This window comes from Opisthocomus hoazin, chromosome 22 (assembly GCF_030867145.1).
Source record: "Opisthocomus hoazin isolate bOpiHoa1 chromosome 22, bOpiHoa1.hap1, whole genome shotgun sequence".
NCBI lineage: Eukaryota > Metazoa > Chordata > Aves > Opisthocomiformes > Opisthocomidae > Opisthocomus > Opisthocomus hoazin.
Window position 1 is genome coordinate 5621644 of NC_134435.1, and position 24372 is coordinate 5646015.

The 24372-nt window shown below is 49.4% G+C and overlaps 1 protein-coding gene across 1 annotated transcript in view; it reads right to left on the reverse strand.

Moving 5' to 3' along the window:
* The window catches only part of RASGEF1C (RasGEF domain family member 1C), an 82253-nt gene extending 58675 nt beyond the window's left edge, over window positions 1-23578 (reverse strand). The window contains exon 1 of the mRNA XM_075441557.1: window positions 23465-23578. The gene's annotated coding sequence lies outside the window, so the exon portion shown is untranslated. The remainder of the gene's footprint in view (window positions 1-23464) is intronic.
* Between the last annotated feature and the right edge of the window lie 794 nt (window positions 23579-24372).

Consider the following 24372-nt stretch of genomic DNA (forward strand, 5'->3'; position numbering starts at 1 on the left):
CATTTGCCATGCACACCTATCTTTGGCTTCTCCGACTCGGAAAGCTATTTCATACTCATGCTGTTATGCTGCACTGGCTGATATTTCAGCTTGCAAAAATCAAACCCTACAAGGCCATCTGCCACCCACCACCCTCTGCACACCCAGAGTCCTACAGCAGCATTTCCCTCTCACACATTCAGTGAAGCCATTTGGCCTCTGATCCCAGCTGGAGCTGCTGGGCAGAGGGAGACAGCCCAAGAGATTTCCACATTATCATGGCTCTCCACGAACAACTTCAAAGGAAAACACAGATCCTATCTTCAGGAGACTGGCTGGAAGCGTACCGCCTGCGCAGGCAAGCTTGTTCCAGTCTTTTATCCCATAGCTTGCAGGATCTCCATACGGCAGGGAGAATTCAAGACCACATTTGCCAAAGCCTCCTACACCAGGTCTGCAGGATGGTCATTTCCAGCTGCCAGAGCTGTAAGAGAGGACGGCCAACACTTGCAGCCTCTCCTATAGGACAGAGAGGTGTTTATTCCAAGGTACACAGCAACCACCATTGTTTTGGTTAATAAGTATTCAAATCTTGTCCTGTTTTCAGTTCCAGAATGACTTTTACTAGTTAGTTTACACAACATACATAATTACATTTCCATGAATACAAACCCCGTTTCCTGTCATGCCTTTACATTTAAATAAACAGCTCTGCAATACATAAATGCACGTGTCTGAAGGACAGCAAGTCCTGGGAGCTTTGGGCGCATCCTTACAGAAGGAGCTTTGCCCGCAAAGCGGAGAACAGGAGCGGCACCTGCCACGAGCAGTACACAACACCATTTTGAAGAAGTACGTGTGGGTTCCTGTGTGCAGCTGCAAAGCCCAGGGCAAGCTCCATATGCTGTTAGATTTCTACTTAGCGCTGTCAGACAGAGGTTGCTCGGGCTCTGCACAAGTTGCTGTGGATGGGGCTGGGACGGTCCCCGCTCACAGCTCCGTACGAACACAAGTGCTCTCCCACAAGTCTGATTTCCAGCAGCATTCCAGCTGCAGCAACTGCCAGGTATGCAGTGAAGCTACCGAGACTAAGGCTTCCAGATACACTTGTGGGTTTTCACGAGTGTCTCCACGTTTGACAGACTCTCTGGATTCCCAGACATCCTTACCAGGACAGCCCTGGAGAACCAGGGACGAGAAAAGGCACATTCTCCACACATTTCAGCCATCACAGAAGTTATTAGAGAGATCTCAGTGAAGGAAACACAAGCTGAGCTTCATCTCCATGTCCTGCTAGAATCATAGAGTGGTTTGGGTTGGAAGGGACCTTAAAGATCATCTAGTTCCAACCCCTCTGCCATGAGCAGGGACCCCTTCCACCAGACCAGGATGCTCAAAGCCCCATCCAACCTGGCCTTGAACACTGCCAGGGAGGGGGCAGCCACAGTTTCTCTGGGCAACCTGTGCCAGTGGCTCACCACCCCCAGAGTGAAGCATTTCTTCCTTATATCAAATCTAAACCTACTCTCTTTCTGTTTGAAGCCATCACCCCTTGTCCTATCACTCCATGTCCTTGTCAAAAGTCCCTCTCCAGTTCTCGCAGGCCCCTTCAGGTACTGGCAGGCTGCTCTAAGGTCTCCCCGCAGCCTTCTCTTCTCCCGGCTGAACAGTCCCAGCTCTCCCAGCCTTTCCTCACAGGAGAGGTGTTCATGCCAGCTGGAAAAGGAAGGATAGGGCAGAAAGAACAAAATCACACGGCTGCGGTTTCCTCCGAGCTCGGCGCACTGACTGCTGCCCCAGCTCCTCCAGCCAAAGCCCCTTTGCTCTCCCAGCCCATACACACTCAGGACGCTCAGCAGAGCCTGCCAGCGGGGTGCTTCTGTTCCCTCACGGAAACCGAAACAGGAATGAACCTCAAAGTTACAGGGTGGAAAAGATAATGACGATGCAAGTTTCCCTCTCCTGCATGAAACCTCGGGTCGTGCCAACCAGTGCTGCATTATGCACATCTCAGACTGCTCCAGCTCTGCATTAGCATTCTGGAGCACAGCTTTATCCTCCTGCCTCAGAGACCAGCCCCTGCTTTACATAAATCTTTAATGAAATGCTCTGCCTCAAGCACCGATGCCTACGAACAAAAGGCAGAGTTGAAGGAAAACACAGTTTTACCTCCGAAAAACCAGAGCAGTTCTACAGATAGCACGCGGCAATTACACTTGCTACACCTCTCTGGGATCCCCGGAGCACCGCTGAAGAGAAGGCAGAGCATGAAGGAAAGCAAGGAGCCGGGGACAATCGTCAGCACGTTCCCGAAAGGCAGGGAGGAGAGCTGTTCAGCGGGGCGACGTGCCGAAACACGGCAGGACCGATGCGTGTCTGGCTGACGCACGTGCAGGAGGCTGTAAGGCTGCGCGTGCCGGGGCGCCGGCATCGACTCCTCCGCAGCCGTGGAACAGGCTTCCCACCGACCAGGAGACTGATGTTAGAACTTCGGGATTTAAGCACGCACACACAAGTCTATCAATTTTATATTCCCTCTGGGATACCCAACGCTTATGGTTAATGCTGTCAAGTGTTGCAACTGCTTCTTTCACGAATTTAAAGGCTGTAAACGTCCATCTCCACCCGTAGCACGCGCTAAGTAGAAATAAGAATAGAAACTGAGACTGTACCGTTGTGAATCAGGACCAGCAATTGTGATTTTAAGATAAAACTAACACCATGAAGCTAAAGATAAAATTTGCAGGGCTGGCAATACTGTATGATAAGGACAGTTGTGATCCTGATGAAAAACAGTGACCCAGCAGAGCTGAGAACGCAGACTGCAATTCAAAGGCCTCAAGCATTTAGGGCTTCATGCTATAACACTTGATTGATGTTTTCCAAAGCAGTCTACAGGAATTAAGGCATGCATCTTCCATTAGCCTTAATGGAAAATGTTTGTTTAAATACCCAAGACTGCCTTGAAAAAGAAGTATTTCAGTTTCACAATCTGGATTGGACGCCTAAATTTTCAGTTTTAATATTCACATCTGCATGTAGGCCCCAGGTCAGTAAATCATTTAGATGCGTGCTTCAAAAATGCAACAGCCAATAAAGTTACTCATGTGCTCAAAATTAAATGAACATATAAACAGCCCATCCAGCAGAGATGGGGTTGCTCACACAGCTCTGTGCTTTGCTGAACTGGTGCCTAAAACCTGCAGAGAGGCTGTCATAAGGAAGTCACCATTTTGCCAACAAATACCATAGTGTTGCCACACTTCTTCTTATAAGCCAAGACAAAAGGCAATGTCAGAGACACGCTCCGAGACAGACTGGGGTCTTGGAGACATCAGTTACTTGCACACCTTGGCTTTCTCATATGTATTTTGGGCTCCCAAATCAGAGATCTGAACTAAGTTGGAAAACTGGACCCAACTGAACATTTTTCAAATATCCCTTCAGTTTTTCTGAACAGCCAGACTCCTGGACTAAGTTTTCTATATCACATAAGCAGCTACTATGAGGATTAAAAATAAAGCAAGAAAACCCTCCAAATCCCAAAACCAATACCTTAAAATAACAGTAACGTGGAGCAGAACAAACTCTCCTCCCCAGCTAGATTCCAAAAAATACAGAGGGCTTTAGCAATCCAGAATACTTTCAGCTTTGGCTCTCCCTACCTCTGCAAGGCAGCACGGGACACCCGGGGACAGGAACTAAACTCAAGAATTTAAACTGAGAGCCCAAAGACGGGCAGGGGGTTGTTATGCCCTTTGGGATGAGGCATTTTGGGAAGGATCACCATGAACGTTTGGACCTAATCACTGACTTGGGAATGGAGGTCTCTGAAAGCATTGAGGTATTTGGATCCCATCATCCATATTTGGATCCCATCATCCAATTCTTCACTACCCCGATCAGCGTAAGAGTCTGACAATAAATTAATGACTTCATGCACACAACATTAAAGCCAAACAGCTATTTGTGGCTGCATTTTGAAATGGAGAACCCAACAATAACCATACAAAAGCTCAGCAGTTTCCATCTGCAGGCACATCCACGATAAGCAGTAAGCAGGTAAGACAGCAGCTGGATGTTCAAACATGATCTGGTGCGACCACGTGCAGCGCGAAGGAGAGATCCTGCTCTCCCACCACTGCCCGTTGCTTCCCTCACAACAGAGACAGCAACCAGGGCGATTCTGTTCAATCCACTGATCTAGCAGAAAATGAACACACCGAGAGGTAAGAAACCCTCCGCAGATTGCTCTGCTCGTTGTCAAAGCTGAACACTGCCCACAGGCTGAGCCCAGGGAGTCCGCTCCGTCAGCCCAGCAACCTGCAAACCAGGGGCAAGGGACAGAGAGGAGACCCGCAACTGCAGAAGAGGGAAGAGACCATCCCTTCTGGCACCAGTTCACAGGCAGGGTGAAACCTTCAAGCCATGCTCTCGGCGAGCAAGTGGCAGCCAGCACTTGTCAGGGAGGAGACTTCCGTCCCCATCCTTGTCGGGGAGGAGACAGTCGTGGTTTTTCGGGCCCAGCCAGCAGACAGCGGCAGGTTTGCAGAATAACACACAACCAGTGCATGCAGGGATGCGCACATAAAAATCCCAGCACGCGGCTGGCAGTTGGCGCGATGCTTTCCCATGGCTGTGCCGAGGCACACTCAAACGGCGGGCGCACATTTGGCCTCCCCGCCGTACGGCTATCAAGCTTGGCCCAAGTCCTGCCGAGCACAGAGTAGTGCCATTTTCCATACCAACTCCCTCCTCCCTCCCTGAAATCCTCCATGTATTTTTGTAATTTGGAAGGAAGAGCACGGAGGACCTTACAAATGCTCATAAATACCTGCAGGGTGGGTGTCGGGAAGATGGGGCCAGACTCTTTTCAGTGGTGCCCAGCGACAGGACAAGGGGCAACAGGCACAAACTGAAGCACAGGAAGTTCCAGCTGGACATGAGGAAGAACTTCTTCCCTCTGAGGGTGACGGAGCCCTGGCCCAGGCTGCCCAGGGAGGTTGTGGAGTCTCCTTCTCTGGAGATATTCAAGACCCGCCTGGACAAGGTCCTGTGCAGCCTGCTGTAGGAGACCCTGCTTCAGCAGGGGTTGGACTAGACGACTTCCAACCCTGATCATTCTGTGATTCAGTACCCGGAATCACAGCACACCCTGCATAAAGAACGCAGTTTCCTTGAACTCGTTTCTGTGTGAATGACAGCATCATTTTCAGAAAAGGCAGCTCATCTTGAGCCTTCTGAGTAATTCCACTGATTGGAGCCACCAGTAGATTGCTCTGCGGCTCGTTGATTACGCTCAATGTGAATAATTGCATGACTAAAATAGACCGGCTGAGGCACCACCGGAGACACGTCGGGGCAGCCAGGGATGGCAGCAGCGGTGCACCCACCTGCGCGAGGGCCACCCGGGCACCCTGGCTCCAGGAGGACAGCCGAAGGCGCTCGGGCAGCTGCAGACGACTGACCTCCAGAAGGTCTGTGGCTCGTCTGCTCTTCCCTATGGCTGCATCTCGCTCCTGAGCGGATGGGCCACTTCATGCCACAGTCCCAGGCGTGCATTTAGTATGCATGACGGTGCTCCCGAGGGCAGCGCCTACACGAAGCGATGCTGAACATGCTGACAAAGGCAAGGGAAGTGACCTGGAAATGACAAAGCGAAGCAAGGCAAGGCGCAAAGACGAGGCGGCCAAGGAGAAACGTTTGCATGGCTATATCGATAAAGCCCAGAGGAAAGGCGACGGGTTTTGCCCAATACAGTCGGTGCAGTGCAGGCATTGCTAGGTGTCTGGTTTGGGCAAAAGCTCTGCAGATTGGCAGCCAGAAGATTAATCTTGTGCTGCCCAGAAGTGGTGGGGGCTAAACGCAGAAGGAAAAAAAAAAAGCTTCTTCAGTTTTTCATCACGTAGAATATCACATCAAGTGGCAGACGCACTGTCCTGAGCACAGTAACGGCTTCCTGGCGGCAAGCTCAGAGCTGCCACACAATTCTGAGCAGCTTAAACTGTAACTCTCAAAGCTGAGGTCCCTTTTTCATAACAAGAAGTAGCAGATAAATTACTTTTAATATGCAGAAGGAATCACCTGTAAAATCAAAGATCAATTCTAAAAAAAACTAAAGAGCTACTTTTCATGACAGATGATGTTTTAAACGTGGCAAGAGAGAAGAAACTGCCCTTAAATAGGTGCCAATTAATTAATGAGATTTGGTAAATGAGTGCATTTCCTGTGAAACAAACTACAGACTTCCACTTCCAAAGTACATTATGTTAAATTGGACAAAGGCCCATTATTCTGGAATAAAAGATTGCCCACTGGAGGGTTTGCACTAAAGTAAGTATTCCAAGAATATCTTCATCCAGGAATACACGCAGTCTATTTGCAAGTGAAGACCAGGCAACCCTTAAATATACTAATATCTCCTAAAGGAATTAGTACAGTCAAAGATTAAGCTTCTAGTAGCCAAAGAAAACACAGTAGCTGTGTCTATTGATTTCTACAAAGCTCAGGAGACAGAGGGATGAGCTGCCTCTTGTGAGCGCAAGACCCTCAGGGCACATATGTGTTCTGTAGCACAAAGGCACCAGCTCTGCACCCTGTGCTACACCACGCAGACGTCACGTCCCTCAGCCTGTCTCAGTACCCTGGGACCACAGTGTACTTCTATTTCAATGCGAACTATGGTGTGAGCTGGTTTGCCTGGAGGCAATTTAAGCATTCGGGCACCATGCCACATTGTGGGGTATGGACAAAACTGGGTGAGCACTCTCAGTGCTACGCAGAAGTCCACAGTGGACTTGGGCATTATCATCAAGCGGGTGAACACACGGCTTGAGCACAAGACAGTGGTGGAGACCACAAATGGGATACATGCTCCCACTTCACATGGAGGACACAGACATGACAGCTTTCCATCGCAATCCCCCAGGGCCCAACACCCTAAGCCTGCTGAGAGGTGGCAAGGGTGCCACTAACAAAGCCAACAGAAGAGCAACCTGTCACAAGACCAGTGCGGTTTACAAGGACTCTCCCCAGCACAACCTGTGAAGCTCCCAAAGCCACCTCCTCCAGCTTCTTCCCACACCTTGCCTACAAAGAGCTTCACGCCAGCAGGGCTCTCAGCCGCTCACCAGTGATTCACACAGAGGGCTCCTAGGCAGGCAAGTCATTTGGGATAGACACCATCTTGACCACACACTCTGGGTAGCCACTCCCTAGGCCAGCGGATGATAATCCTTAGAAGACTACGTGCTGCCGATGCAGAAAGACTATTCAAGTTATTCTCTGGCATAACAGGCCTCAACCTTACCTCCTCAGGAACATCTCTCTGAGCTCTCTCACTGCAAACAGCCAAAGTCAACGCACCAGGATGCCAAACTCTTGGCTTTCATTATGGTAAATTATTCACAGCAGAAGTGTCACTTCAGCAGTGTAAAATTCCTTGTCATTATAAATATTTTCCTTCTGTTATACCTGTGGAGTCTTAGACCACACTGGTTTCTCCACCTTTAGACTGTGCACCTTTAGACTGTTTCCACACAGAGGACAGTCCACCAACTTACTGGAACACAGAGTAAAACTCACCCTATTCTAGACCTTCAGAAAGAGGCATTAATATTAATTTCTTACAGCACTTTCAGTGATTTTTCCCATACCCCAAAATAAATGTCCTTTTCCTACCAGAAGACCCAACTATGCACAGACTCCACCTTCAGTATAATCAATATATTGATACAGAAGTGAATGCCTTGCGGTACATCTTTTTACGGCTGTAATACCCTGACTTTTCCCTATGACTGCCTGAACTAAATCCATTCTAAACCTTAACTGTATTTCTGTACCAACGATTTCCAATTCAAAGGCTTTGCATTGCCAATTACACACATGCACGCACATCCCTACATGTCCATCTTCTGCTAATACTTGAAGCGACACTTGAATCCTTTAGGAGTCTTCTTCAAGGCCTTTTACTATTTTCCCACAACGCTATTTAGGCTACCAATTAACCCCACTGAAATCTCACCATTGCCTAATGCTCTTACGGCAGCAGTCAGAGACCGGACCAAGCCACAGAACCATGCATTTATCTTCTCATATGCAGGTACAAAGTCCTGGCTTGCCTAGAACCATGTTTTTGGTAACTTACCTAGGGATGAAAACACTTGGTTCCAGTTATTCACAGCCCCACTCACCCATGTGTATTTTGGCAGTTCAGAGCAGGAGTGCTGAGCCGCACTACGAGCATCATCGCTTTTTCGTCTGTGATCTGCTTGGCACGGCCAGTGCTACCAGAGAACACAGATTTCTGCACGCTGACAGAATGACTGGGACTGCACAGCAGCAGGAGAGCGGGTAGGTGTGCCACAGCCACTGGGACACACCATGCCGCTGACCTCCTACGACAAGCCACCCCTGCAACGGCAGCAGAGAGGAGCACTACTTCCCATCCCCAGATGTTGTTTCACGGTGTTGACCACCCCAAGGCACGGACGTGGGCAGCAGATTAACCCGTCATAGACGGGGTACGGCTGAAGGCTACAGCGGGCTTGTCCTCCCCACAGCTGGGAAACAACTGGAGACTCCAGCACCCGGGTGCTCCCCAGAACCTCAATTTACAGTCAACCTTCCAAGCAGCTACTTGCACATCTAAAAAGTCCTCACACTGGTCCCCACCTGTAGGTGGCAAAAGGAAAACAAGAGTAGAAATAGCCCCTTCCACAAGCCCTGGCTGCCCGTGTATTCTTGCTGGTAGCCAATCTTTGATTTCTCAGTCTTAGTATTTTTTCAAATTTAAATCACCCACAGTGTCCTGTTTGGGAAAGCATTTCCTGACCTGCTTTTGTCCATTGGGATAAATGCACATTTCTGTGCTCCAGTTAAAATTGCGGCTTTTTCCTGATCAAAGGAACTGTAACTTTTATGTTGCACAAAACACTACAGAAACGAAAATACACTTTTCCTATTAAGAGCATGAAAAAAGAAAAAGAGAAACCTTCCTACATAAACATGATAGAACAGACACTCAAGTAGCATACTAAGCATTTTACAGCAGTCTGGGAAAGAAAAGAAATGCAAAATTTGAAGTTAATATTCCGCATGGAATGAGATTAGAGATATTTATTTTATGCCCTACTTGAACCATCATAGTAATTTTCATCTGCACTAATAAAAATAAATCAGAAGCTGATCTTCTATGCATTAAAATTACCATTTCATGCAACAGTCACGACGTTTGCGAGACATATGTGCCCTTTGGAACTCCTGCCACAAATAGAGCTGAGTGTAGGGACTGCTGCGTGCACAAATTTACGACATCAGTTCTTTCCAAAGGAGGATATTGTCATGTACAAAATGCAACGTGGACAGCTAGATAAAAGCATCCAGCACTGAGTAAAGACTCTCAGCTTTCAAGAGGAAAATAACTAGAACCGAACAACGAAAAGAAATAATCACACTGGGTGGCACCAACTGTTGGGTGACCAGCAGAGCCCTGTTAGGAGCACCCTCGCCACCCAGCCACAAACCAACAACCTCGCCGGCAGCATCCCTGCCTGCAGCTCAGCCTCTCGCAAAGATACTCACTTGCAGAGCAGGAGATGACCGCTGTTAGACACGAGTTCAATACTCGTTAACCAAAAGAACTCCCAATTTCTGCCGCTGCCTGCGGAGCAAATCACCTGCCTGCGGGTTTCGTCCGCCCCGTCATCCGCTGTCCATCCCGTCAACGCCGTACCTGGAGACACCGCGCAATGCAGCCATGCTCCCAGCCCTCAGCCCGGGCGTTTTCATTGCCGGGGTCCAAAGCCAGCAAACTTCAACCGCTTTTTGAGCGATGCAAATAGAAAATGTTGGAAAGACCAAGGGTTTAATCTCAAATTTGCATACAGCAGCTTCTCCTCGTGACAGTTCACTCTTTTTCAAAAGAGCTATGTGAAAAGGGAGAATTGAGGTGGGCAGCTGCACGTTGGGGGGTTTACTCCAACCCTCTCAGGGAGCCGCGGCAGGCTTGCGAGTGCACGCTTTTCTTTTGCAACCCAGGACAGCAATACATTCAATTGTGCTATAGCAAAGTTGTCAGGCACACAGATTTAAGGAGATAATACAGCAAAAGCTCAGAGGCTAGATATAATCGTAAAAAGATGCAGGCAGAAGCCGTCTCTTCCTTGCTTTTTGCCATTAACCGTCCCTGTTGTATCGGATGGGGAGGCACAGCACAATTGCTTCAGAGTAAAGGGAGCCTGCGGTAACCCCTTCCTCAGCTGCCCACAGCATGCTCTCACGATGCAAATCCAAACCCAGCTTGCCCAGATCACCCCTGCTCTTCTGGGCAGAAAAACCCAGCTCTGGCCACCGACGCAAAGGGCTGCGCTCAGGGGCGTGAGGCACCAGATGTACAAGGGCTCACTCCGCTGCAGCAAGCGCTGCCAGGTGAAAGGCCGAGTTGCTCAGGAGGTCACAGATGTCCTTTCTTAGATTCTTCTGTGTCTACATTTCTACTGGTGAGCTCTGCAGTAAGACTTCACAACACGCAGATGATCTGAGCAGCTCAGTGAAGCCATGGATGGGAAATACCCAGGTACGGTAGAGACCCAACAGTACCTAAGCTGACAAAGAAAATGCTTTCAAATCTCTGGAAGCCAGGCAGAAAAGACCTTCCTGGCCATCTGCTTGGTCCCTGTAAGCACTCGGTCCCACAGGTCACACTGGAAAAACAAATCCAGCAAACTGGAGAGCCCCATAGCCGCCTATCCCCACAGCACTGGGGCTGAGGTCTGCCACCCCAGCGCTGGCGACGTCCGCTCATACGTGCTTTTCTCTCCCCACCGTATGCTCAAAAATGCTCTGTTTAAGACACAGCTATGTCAAATAGTCTTGTCACCATCTTCCAAATAACTCATACGAATGTCTCACATTTTTCAAGTGGTGTCATAAAACATGGGGCTGCACACGCCACAAACACTGACATATTTCACTAATACAAACCAGTAGCAGCATATGGAGAATATTTATTCAGCTCTTTATTATTTTTATGAAAGGTAAACGACCCTTTTGGTGAAACGGTGACTTGCGCTGACAGCATATTTATTTTTATGAAAAAAATACCAATGGCAGGAGGGTGGGAGGGTCTGCAAATCTAACTCACGGGTACAAATTCCTCTGGTCCTGCTGTAGGAAAAAACCATTCTCTTCTTCCCAAGATTTTACTGTCATTTATCTTTTAAACTGGCCTTGCTAAACTAGTTACTTGACACAGTAATTAGTAGAAATAAGATGATGACACATATAAATAAAATCTAGATATTGACTAAGTGAGCCTTGAAACACCATTTCCATGATTTAAAAGTCACTTCCTAGACATACTTTCCTATCTTAAGGTCAAATGATTCTAAATGAGGAAACAAATGATTCTGCTCGTTAGCGCAAGGCTAACACTAGACAAAGTTCGCCTCATGCGCTGGTCCACTACAGCATTCCCAGGCCCAAGAAGCAGTAAGATTTCAGATGTCTGAGTCTAATTAAGTCTAATTGCTGCTTTACTAATTGAGGTGGAGCAGTTTTGTCATGATTTTAGCTGTTGATGAACAATTAAGTAGAATGCGGCATTAATTCCTTCCTGATCTGCGTGGAAGCCAACGCACGTCCAAACTCCAGCGAGAGAAACCCAAACCGATCCGAGCGCTGCAGCCTTCGCACGTGTGGCCTCGCCAGGCGGGAAGCCAAGAAACCCACGCCGGCTCCCCGCAGTGCCGACAGCGGGGATCGCTTCGGGTCCCCCAGCCCGAGCTGGGGAGATACCAAAACCTCACGTCTTCGCACTTGCGCTTTGCTCACTGACAGCAGTAACTGTAGACAAGTCCCATAATCTCACTGTCCCTCTGTTTCCGTCTATCAAGAGTGGATGACAGCCTGTCTCTAACATGGAAGGACGTCTTGATACATGCACTAATTACCACCAGACACCCCACCCAGCAAGTTAGATAATAAAGGCCATTTATTTACCTAAAAAAAAAAAACTTCTAGTGATAAAAACACTACCAGAAAACTCTGCAAATCAAGACCCTAGAACCTGATTTAATTAAATCAATGAGAATGATATCATTAATTTATAAGAAAGCTCAACCCTAAACAGGAAATTGTTTATATTGACCAGCATACAAAACCCTTTCATCTGCTGAGAGCAAATGCACTTGTATTATTCTTGGCACTGCAGCAGACTCTCGGCGAGCCGTACCTCGGCGATGGCACAGCCCGCGCAGCCCAGCTGCACCTCCGCTCCTCCATTTGTCATCCCAACGCACCATTTGCTCCTCAGAACACAGATCATTTTACACAAAGCAGTTGTCACGCGTCTTCCCAGTCCCTACCAGCTCCAGCACTTTACACATTCCTCTCCACACGTGCTCATAAAAATCACTTGCCATAAGAGTTTTTAAATGGGGCTTGTCAAAACGCCAAGATAGAAGGTGTGCGAGACAGAACCTCAGACTTCTGGTGCTCCTTGCTGAAACACCGATAACGCACAGCCTTACACCACAGGCTTTGCTTTCCACAGCGTACTACTGAGGTATTCGGAGGTGGCTTGTAAAGGAGAAGAATCCTGCCAGGAGGGGAGGTGAGAGAGACGCAACAATCCTCAAAGGAAACTTCACGCATGTAGAAGCCTACAAAAAGTAAAACCTGGCTATCCGTAACAGAAACGATTACAAAGTGATTTAAAGCAGTTTGGAAACCCCATTTCAGTGGTTGGTTGAACACCTCCTTTAGAATCCAAACATTGGGCAGGCTTTTTAAAGCCCATGAGGAAAAGCCCCTGATTTCCCCTACCCAAGCACAGCAGGCCACAGCCTATTCTCAGTAAAGAAAATAAATTCTGAGCAATTCCAACGGACACGGACAAGTCGCCAGGTTTATCTCAATTTGACTGATTTCAGAAAATTTACAGAAGCGATACTCAAGACAAGCGCTCTCCATCTCAGAGACACTCAAACCCCTACCAGAGACCTGCTACTGTGTAGACAGCAATTGCTGATTTATTGACTGGAAAACGCCGTGGATCAAGCCTTAGTATTTGCTAATACCTCTGCTGTAAATTGTCCTTTAATGGTCCAATCCAGCTCCCATTAATGAGAAAGGAACACCACCTATTTTCTTCAATGGAATTGAATGAAGTCGTAGCAGTTAGCATCTGATCAGGAAAAATAAAACATTTGGACCGATTAGTCTTACTGGCTGGATTTTATCTGCTATGAAAACTTCAAGTCTACAGCTACAACAGAGAAATTATACTGCTGTTCCAAATCAAAACAAGGTGTTGAGAAGTGGAACTCCACCTCTCATTCACTTGGGTGTAATCCAGAAGTAACCCTGGCGAAGCCAGGGCAGCTCCAGGAACATAAATACGAAGTGACAGGGCAATCCAGCCTCCTATTCACATCACATATTTCATGCTTCTTTCTATTTCACTGTAATACACCAAGTTAAGCTGCTTATTAGATGGGCACATTCTCCTAACCGCAGCCAGACGTGTATTTTACGTTGGGCTTGCCATCAGTACTGACTGCCCTTTAATCATAATTCCGCTGTCATTTGTGGTTCCACTTCGGAAGATACTTGCTTTAATGCACAGACTGCATCGCTGTTAGCACTGCCATACCCCAGAAGAGAGAGGCGTGTGAGTAATGCCACGAGAAGAACTTAGTCGTCACCATCCCTATCTACACAAACCTCATGCACACTTTCCTGGCAATCCACACTCTCAAACACTTCTGCTGGCCTACATGACACTGTGGCACACGCTTCCAAGCCCCACAGCACACCAGTTTGCAAATAACGACCTTCCTGAAATTACCGAATAACAGCTAATAACTGTGCCACAAAGAACAAAAAGATTGTCGCGCAGAAGACATTTTTCATGGAATTAAAAAAAGACCAAGTTTTCATTAACAGAATCACTAATGGACACATAGTTCTCATGTGATCTATTTATTTTTAAGAAATGCCTAGTATCAGTTAATGAAGTTCTCCTAGAAAACAAAAACAAACCCCAAAACAGCAATCTCGAAACGCACACTACAGTCTGGCAGCTTATGAATGAAATGCTCCGTAGGTGTTTGTGTACATTTATAATTTACTGCACCACATTAAGAAATAAGACAACTGCAAACGACAAGCGGAGGCTCTCCCAGCTGTGTACACAATGTAATGGTACCCTCTCCCAGGGCTCAGCCAGCCTCCCGACCAACTTCTCATCCAAGAGACAGACAGAAGGATCCCAGTGGTCCAAATAATCTCCACCAACTGAGTAACAAACAGCAGCAACTCTGCCTTTATACAGGTTGTACTGTGGGTGCTTTCAAGCAATATATACCGAAGATCCGAAATGCGGTTTAACAGAAGCACGCGGCAGGAACAAAAGCGCGAATCCCATCAAGGCTTGCGCTGGCCGACTGCACGCAGGCTGAGCGGATCAGAAATCTCTCCTCCGGCTCTTGGCCCAGCAGCAGCCCCAGAGAGGCTGCTCACCTCGTCCTCCAGCGGGGCTCGGAGACGGGGAGCACGAACTGCACATCTCCTTCTACCTCCTCTCCTTGGAGCAGGACGGAAAATGCCGAAGGATACAGCTCCTTAGTGGGGACAAATCACAGAATCCCAGCATGGCAGGGGTTGGAAGGGACCTCTGTGGGTCACCCAGTCCAACCTCCCTCCCAAAGCAGGGTCACCCAGAGCAGGCTGCACAGGACCTTGTCCAGGCGGGTCTGGAATATCTCCAGAGAAGGAGAATCCACAACCCCCCTGGGCAGCCTGTTCCAGGGCTCTGTCACCCTCAGAGGGAAGAAGTTCTTCCTCATGTTCAGACGGAACTTCCTGTGCTTCAGTTTGTGCCTGTTGCCCCTTGTCCTGTCGCTGGGCACCACTGGAAAGAGTCTGACCCCCGTCCTCCTGACACCCACCCTGCAGATATTTATAGGCATTTATAAGGTCCCCTCTCAGCCTTCTCTTCTTCAGGCTGAACAAGCCCAGCTCCCTCAGCCTTTCCTCGTAGGACAGATGCTCCAGTCCCCTCCTCATCCTCATAGCCCTCCGCTGGACTCTCTCCAGTAGCTCCTTATCTTTCTTGAACTGGGGAGCCCAGAACTGGACAGAGTACTCCAGATGGGGCCTCACTAGGGCAGAGCAGAGGGGAAGGAGAACCTCCCTCGATCTGCTGGCCACGCTCTTCTTAATGCACCCCAGGAGACCACTGGCCTTCTTGGCACCCAGGGCACACTGCTGGCTCATGGTCAACTTGTCATCCACCAGCACTCCCAGGTCCCTCTCCGCAGAGCTGCTCTCCAGCAGGTTCGTCCCCAGCCTGTACTGGTGCATGGGGTTGTTTCTCCCCAGATGCAGGACCCTGCACTTGCCCTGTGGCTTGTTGCCTGGTTCTCACCGCTCACATGTTGCATGCACGAGCAGCTCAGCTATGCTGAAGTTTGCCCCCAGGTCCTGAAAGCGAAGGGTCCCACCTCACCTTGCTCTCCTCCAAACCTTGCTTTCAACCTGCACCCCAAACGTGTGTAAAACCACTGCTCACCTCACATGGGGACAGACGTCCATATCTGACATCTCACACAGGACCAGACAGCCAGCAAGTGCTCGAGACGGCTGTGAGGAAAGGTCTCTTCCCTAAGCAGCTAACAGCCCGTGGCCTTCCTCTGCAAGCGCCCAGGCTCAGATGCTGTGCCTGCTGACTTCTGAAGAACTGCTCTCGTGCTCCGGTTTATTCAACTACTTAAAATATCAGCAAGATTGTATGTTTAATATACATGTCAATTTGTCATGACAATGTATTTCAAAGAGAGCAAAGTAGAGCGTTCAAGCCCCAATCTTCCAAACCTGGCTTGCTTCCTGACTTGATTGCGTTGGATGTGACTGACACAATGACCATTATTAAAACAACAAATTGATTTATAAAAAACAACAAACAAAAAGCAACAACCCCAAACAAAAACAAAACCAACTTCAGCATAGAACTACTTGATTCCGTCAGACCAGGACTCTGATCCAGTGCCATGACCCGAAAGACGAAGTCAATAGGCCAAAAGAACTCCCTCACCTGTCTTTCACTTTGCTTTTTTTTTTTTTTTCTCCTCTTTTTCTGCCAATAGGTATTGTACCTTACCCTGACCTTTGAGAAAAACAGAGAACCCCGCTGTGACTGTGACCAGGCGGCAGTGGGGGTCATGTTAGAGACTCCCAAACATCTCCAGCTATTAAAACCCCTGGATTTGCAGCAGCTCCAGCTGTTAGACTGCAGGGAGGGAAACAGGAACAAGCCACTACTCAACTCAAAAGCGCAACCGGTCTGTAATCGACACAAAGATTTTAAGGCTTCATACCCAAACCCAAGGGGTGCTGCTTTCTGAAGACATGAAAGCTGGAACCACGGACACCAGGACTGCAGGGCTGGCCTCTCTGGAAAACGGCACCAAACCCAGCCAGCCACATGCTGCTAGCTCGGGAAGGACTCTCTATATGGAGTTTTAAGCACATAACTAATCCTATGAAACTTGGCGAGACGCAGGCTTTTCTTTACGTCCTCATCAGGAGTAGTCTCGATATAACTGTGCACGGATGTGCCTCACTGCCTCAGGCCTCACGCAGGGACCGGGTGACAGGATAACGGAGACAACACTCTCACACGTCCTTGATCTCTCAAAGTGAACTTCTATATTGGATCCACCGTTCGCAGCTGCACCTGGAACCTCGGTGAGCTATTTCGTACAGTGTCATTACAATGGCCGAATCACAAGAGACCTACGTAACTGTAACCCCAAACTCCTGTCACGGAGTTTGAATTCCATGAACAAGGTGACAGATTTGAATGAAGCGATGGAAAAAAATCAGATGATCTCAACAGCCGTCTCTGCTCTCTGCAGACCCACAGAATACACGTAGCATCTTGTCTGCGTTCCAGCTTCAGCACGGCTAAAGTCCCCTGGCAGCGACCCAGGGACAGCCACCGAGCCCTGATGCTTTCGGAGGGCACGTTCTCCAGTCCACAGGGCAGAGCAAGGGACTGTGGAAAGATGGGCCTGAAGTCTGTTCTCTCGCCGGACTTCCATGTCCCTGCGTGATCCTCACTCCTGTACCCTCTCCAGCCCCACAGAAAGCATCAGGTCTTTTGCCAGCACCAACGTGGAACGTCACAGCTTCTTGCACTGGTGGCTTTCTCTTCCATCTGCTTTAATTTGTGGAAGATGTGTGGAAGGTGAGCCCCAAGCCTGGATGACCAGGCTGTACATGGTATGTGATGTTTACACACATGCACGGCAACAGACTATACATTCACGTTCAAAATTGCTGTAATCAGGAAATGAACCATGAAATGCGTAAACGATGGCACATTAATAATCTGTTTTATAGCTTAAATTAGAATCTCTGGAATTTCACAGCCAGAGACTTTTAAATAGGTCAAAAATGTGGTAATCACACTTAATGATTGCGCAGTGATATGCACTGCATCAGAGCTAGGAGTGAGGAAACCTGAGCAGAATGGATATGAACTACTGGCACATTCAAACCAGCATTTAACGAACCAAGTAATTTTTATACCAAGAACAAAACACGTAGCCTGGGACAGAAGCTTGTTTTTTGTTTTTGGTCCTGGTCTTCAGAAATGAGCTGTGAGACTTCACGCGATCGCAGAGATCAATAGCTGTGCCTCTGTATCTTCCTTTTCACTGGCACAGCAGATTAGCAAAGGCTCCGGATCTGACCGCTTGCAACTAGTGAGCACTTAGCAGTGAAAAGAAACTCTTCCCCAACTGAGGAACACGCTTTATTTATGGTGCTTGCCCTGCACACTTCACCCCAGGTAGGCAGAGTTAACTCACATTTCTGGGTATCAGCATTTTGATTTCTTTACAAGAAAAGAGTAAGAATCCACAGACCAATTGCAGTAATCATCTAGGCTCCAAACCAGGGAAACCCCTCACAATCTGTCTCAGTTTAGGCACTTGCTTATGTTCTCTTTTCACCAACTTGACTTTAGGTACAATAAATCCAATGGAAAAATTGTGGAAAGAACAAGAATTTCAGCCAAACAGACAATCACTGCTAATTAATCCTGTCCTGTCAAGCTGCTGAGGCATAATCAAAAAGGTAAACAAAAAAAAAACCCACAACCCAGCTATATTCTGTGGAAACACAGTCAATGTTTGTCTACTGTGAAAGTACAAAGTCAGCAGGGGAGACTGCTTGGAAGCTTATAAGAAAGCAAGAGATAAATGTTTTTTTGGTTTCTTTTTTCCTCCAGTCAAACTTGGCTTCTCCTAAAAAACAAAGCAAGGCAAAAGATGAAAGGTCTTCTTTTCTGAAGCCAAAGATGAAGAATACAAAGAATATTAATGACTAACAAGTCTGTCTGCAAACACCATGAGCTTAGCCATAGTAGGGACAAAAAGGAAGAACAGCGCTGCTATTAACTAACGAAGTTTCTGATCTAACGAGCAGTGATGAAGGCTGACTGGGTCATTTATGGAAGGCAGCGTCAGTTCAGAAGATGACAGGTTCCTTACGGAGGATAAAAGGAAAGGGGGAAGGTGCCATTATGGACATGCGAAAGCTGGGGATGGCTGTGGTTCACTCTCAAAGCACGTAAAGGCAGTGAATTCCCACTTAGGGCTTGTCTGCCCCTCACACGTGTTTGTAGGCGCAGACACACCAAACGGCTGTCCCGCGGGAAACTCCAGAATTGCTGCAAAGCTGTCACTTGCCTTCTACCACAAAACACTGGATTGTGATGAATCGCGTTTCCCAGAGGAAAACTTCAAAACCCCCGGCACCTTGCCTTCGTTGCGGTTATCGGATCCGGCACGAGCCTGCCTGGCAGCTTCCCAGGACCCCGGCATCCCGCAGCGGTCCAGGAGGGTCTCGCTGACACAGGGCAGGGCAGCGAGCAACACTGCGCCAGGTCGGTGCACAGCACATTCTGCCATGTTTGAAGTCTGCGCATTCTCTTCTGAGAAATTCTTTGAACTTAAGGAAATGAAGCAAAACAAAACCAGGCAACAAAAACCTGACTCGGAGCCAAAAGTAACACTAGGCAAACTTCAGATTTGGAAGCTGATTCATTTGCCAGCTCATCGGCATCCACACCTAGAGTGTCTATATTTATACCCATGGACTCAGGCTCTCTGCTCTGTAGAGGCATTTTGAGTATCTTTAAATCAGCAAGAAATCAAGAATTGCTGCACTTACAGGAAAAAAATACGGAAAAATCCCTCTTTCTCAAAGCTGTGACCATTCAGGTTACAAGAGACTGGACAGAGCAGCTCTCCTTGCAACACCCAGCAAGATTCAGAGCCCAGAGAATACAAAATATTCTGACACTCTTCCCTTGACAGGCTGCTACTCACTCCTGCAGACAGACCATATTTTGTATTGGAGTCTGATCCAGGAGATGATACGAGGAGTCTTTGTGTTGAGATGGCAATCGGGATCGCAGTAAGGATGGTGATGTTGAACCAAGGACCACCAGAGAGCTGCGTGCTGCCCGTGCCTTGCAGGGCTGGGAGCGGAAGGCTGCTCGCTCAGAGCCCAGCTTTGTCCATACTCAGCAGCTCACCGAACTCTCTCAGCATCTCCTTCTGGAAAATGGGGATAACAACGCATCGCAGCAGCAGCATGAAGGTTTGTCAATGCTTGCAAGCACTTTGTAGATAAGGAACATCAAGCCAGCAGTTAGCAGAGGGATTTGGGGCACAGACAGACATAAATCCAAAGCACTCATATCATACACTCGTTTTAGACAAGCATAGCGGCAGATCAGCTCCCTGCATTTAGCGGTTGCGGGCTCCATCCTCTCAACATACTGAGCACTCTGCCTTTGATCCAAAAAATGAGTCCAGGGAGAATATTCACATGTTTAATGTTAATCATATGCTTAAATCCTCTGAATCTGTAAAGAGGGTAAAAGAGAAAAGTGCTCCCCAGCTCCAAAACAAACACAAACTCCCTGAAGTTCTGTTTAGGACATGAGCAAACATTTGACCAGCAGAGGAAAGGCCTTCGCTACAAACTTGCTGAGCTTCCGCATCCCTGCGGAAACCTGCAGGTGGGAAAAGCGTCTGGAGCGAGTTTGCTTAGGCAAAACATTTCTAACATAACCACTGTGATACTGTGAGAAAGAAGCACCCCAGAGCATTTGAACTACTGTTCCATAGGCAGAGCAGACCCCGAGTAAGGAAACGAGAAAAGAGAACAAACAAAGGTTACTAAGGAACTCATCACACAGATTTAAACTTGTGATTATGAATTCATTTGCTACTATTAATTCCTTCATTTATTAACGGTCTACTGTGAGAACAGGTCTTACTCAGCAGACAGGCAGTGCCACTCAGACCTCACAAACACCACGTGCCTTGCAGCAGCACCTAGAAAGCATCTCCTCCTAACTGTCTGCATCAGAGAGCAACATAACTACTAAGCAAAAGGCTTTAGATCCCCCCTTAAAGCCTTATTCATTTGAAGCACACACTGCTCGCTCTCCCTTTAGCTATTTGAAACACCTAACTTGTTTTTACACCCTGCTAAACCCCTGGCCTAGCTAACAGCTTGCGGGCTCCCCGGCCGGGGTGTCCAGAAGTCTCTGCCCTTGCACCCAGCCCACCTTGCCTCGCTTCCCGCGGGTGCTTCAAGCCATTGGAGCGAGGGCACAGTGCTGCTCTTGCACAGGTGAGCTCTGCACGGCAAGAGCAGGTACCTGCAGGGTAAGGATGCACTGAGCTCTGCATGGTCACAGACACGCTCCTGCAGAGCGGAGCGCTTCAAGCTGCATCCCCACCGTATCCCTGACCAGATCAGCACCCACAGCATAAGCAACTAACTGGCTTCCAGAGACGATTTTCAAAACTCTGTTAAACAGGCATGTACAGCAAGAAAAGCCTCGGGCAATGGAATGACCACTATCCAGAGCTCGATCGCTTTCGCAGATCCGTAAACATTATCCAGCTCACTCACAGCAACACCACGCTTCGCCAGCGACGTGAGAAGGACAAATCACTCTCTCACCAGCATAAGTTGCCCAAGATGCTAAATAAGGCTGCTAATTATTTCAAAGGATTTTTAGGGAATCCTTTAAGATTATTGTCCCCAAATTTGATAAAATAACACTTTAAATCCTTTCAACTGAATATCATTAGGTGAAGTTGATTGGATGGTATAACTGAAATGTTCTCAACTAATGACCTTTTGTGAAGTGTGCTGTATTTTAACCGTACGCACCACTTTTAACTTAATAAACTAGAGGGAGCTGTATCAGTCATCTTACAAAGGGTTAACAAGGTAATTATTTTCTTTGGTTGGCTGAATAAGAACTATACAAAATTCAGAACTATACAAAATGCCATGCCTCAGAGGAGGCAGGAGCGTATTCCTGCCTTCAGCCGCCGTAAACCAAGAACCATGAGGGATGGAGTTACATAGCTGGGTGAGGCTGTAAGAAGTCCAAGGGAAGTTACCACAGCAGCAGAAATGCTGGGTTTGTTTCTCTGCCTCCTTTGCAAGACACTTTGCTGTCCCAAGGTTTGTAGGTACTACAGAACAACATGAAGTTCACTGCTATTGCAGCTCATTAGCATGAGCTGGGAGACCCCACCACTGGGGAAACCCTCTGCAGAGGGCTGAATGCCCCAGAAGACACCACCATGACTGACTTTCTCACCATTTTCCTGGAGGAAACAGCACCATCTCTCATGAAGGGGTGAACTATAAAGCATAACTCTAAGCCCATGCAGTCTCAGAGCACCTCTGACAATAAGCTAAGATCTCTTAGACATCGCCGGTGCCTCTGCTTTGTTCGGCGCCTCCACTCATACCACCCAGGAGGACAGCTCGAACAGACCTCATTGCCAGGCACTTTCCCCTGGCTAGAGCCTTGACTCCTCCTTCGCTCTATCACTCCTTTGTTGCAATCTATAAAGAGCTGGAGGGTAATAAATGAACGCGCTCCCCACCCTCACCCCCTTATCCAGTCACCCTTCCCCATCCTACATAGGCAGTCCACTCCTCCTCCCATCCCTAACAAAGTAAGTGAGATGTAAAGAGTCCTGGAAAGCAGAGCACCAGCCAGGTGCACCTTTGAGTGCGACAAGGGCAGAGCCAGCTCCAGGCAGGAGGGGCCACTGGCCGCTCCGCAGAGCACAGGTATCCTGCAGCAGGAGCTGGACCTGGGTGAGGACAGCCGGAATACACCTCTCGTGCTGTATTGGCTTGAGACCAGCACTTAAATTCCAGTCTAATTTCCGTCTGATCTACAGCTCTAACTCCTGAATGACTCCCACTAAGTGATTTACCAACGTGGTGTCACTCTGGATTTTTGCCTTCAATAAGGAGCTCGTGAAACTACTAAAATAATTATATTCTTTTTATCTATGAAATAGCTGCCCAGGAAATTTCTTCTGTGGAATATAAGCGTCAGTATTTTAGGTTTCAGTAACAATACAAGATGTGCCACCATCACCCTACCTGGAAAACACAGGGGCAGGGAACTGTATTAAGGGACCATCAAGCCTAGAAAACACAACCCGGACACAAATGGTTCCTCCTCTGCACTTCTTTTCCCCTCCCCATCTCCCAGTGCTTCCTGCTGTGCCAGGACATCGCTGAGGGAACAGTGCCCAGTGTGAGTCTTCACAAAAGCCACCAGAACACCCCAAAGCTACACGGCGTCACCCAGCAACACCCCGGGTATCCAAGCCGCCCCAGACGGGCTCTGTGCAGCTGCTCCCATGCCCTGCTAATTAGGTACCACGGACACGCTCGTGCCGTAAGCGCATCTTTGACGTACCAATACAGATCACCCCGAACGCCGAGGCCGCTTCATTGTTCAGCAGCGCAGGCACCCGGCACCTGCTCCGGCCAAGGGCACTGCCCGCGCCCCGGCGCCCACCACCCCAGCCCCCAGCAGCCCACCGGTCCTGGGGGACTGCTCGATTCCATGAGTGAATAAAGCACGACAAAAATCATTTCCCAAAAAGAAATCATTGCGGAATATCCAGAGAGAGGTCTCTAAACCCAAGGTAAAGAAAACAATCCTCCAAGTGACGTTTTCCCCTGAGCTTCTCACAACCGCTGAGTCAGTTCAAATTCAATTTAGCCGAAAGAAAATAACTCCAAGATTGATCTTGCTGAAGTCCTACCCCGAAACACCCGTCTGGGAGTCCGGCCGCACCCCCCCAGCCCAGGGCTCCCAGCAGGGAGCGAGGGAGGGAGAAAGGCAGGAGGCTCTCCCGGCCCCAGCGCCGGGAGGGAGTCGGGGCCGCGGGGAGCAGGTGGCAGAGCCGGGCCCCTGCCGCCAACACGCGTGGGGTACGGGGGGGGGGGGGTGTGTGTGTGTGTGATTTTAACCCGGGGGAGCGCGGGAGAGGGAGGCAGCATCCCCGGCTGCGGCAGCGCGGTGCGGGCTGGGGGAGGGGACGGGACCCGGAGCTGCGGGACTCACCCAGCTACGCGCGTCTGCTGCCCCCGCTGCCGTCCATGGAGGCGGCGGGGGGACGGGAGCCCGCTGCGGGCCAGAGCCGCCCCGCGATCCGCCGCATCTGCCCGCCGCCGCCGCCGCCGCGGAGGAGGAGGAGGAGGAGGAGGAGGAGGAGGAGGAGGAGGAGGAGGAGGAGGAGGAGGAGGAGGAGGAGGAAGGAGGAGGAGGAAGGAGGAGGAGGAGGAAGCAGACCGCACCGCCCCGCAGCCCCAGCGCAGCCCGGCCGCAGGGCGAGCGCCGCCTGCCCGCCGCGCCCGGGACGGGACGGGAGGGGCCGGGGGCAGGTGCGGCCCGGGGGAGCAGCTGGCGGAGCGGGGCCGGTACCGGGGGGGGGCTGGAGGCGGCTGTGCGTAACGCGGCCGGGCGCGAATCCGCCCCGCGAGGGCCGGTAATGAAGTACAGATGTTCCCTGATGCGATTATATCGCCCGCTTCCCGGTAATTGCCTTTGGCGGCCGCGCTGATCGAAATCCACCCCCCCCCCCCCGCCCCCGCTCCGCAAACCAGGTCCCCGCTGCCGCGGACCCCGCGTTCAGAGCCCCACGGTGTCAGCGGGGGCTGCGGGCTCGCAGCAGGTGAAGAGAAGGGCGACGTTTATTTGCTGATTTCTCAAAGTCTCAGAATGAGCGGGCCACGTGTGGGGAGGGAGGACGCGACATCCCAATGGAAAGGTTATCGCAGATTTTGGGAAGGGGCATCTGATCACCGCTTCAGGGTGGGAAGGGAGGACGCGACATCCCAGCGGCATAAACGGAAAGGTTATCGCGGATTTTGGGCATCACCGCTTCGGGCTGGGAAGGCAGGACGATGTCCCGGCCAGGTGAGTGAGGCTGGCAGCCCTCCTGGGCTCTCTGCGGGCCAGGTGAGCCGCGG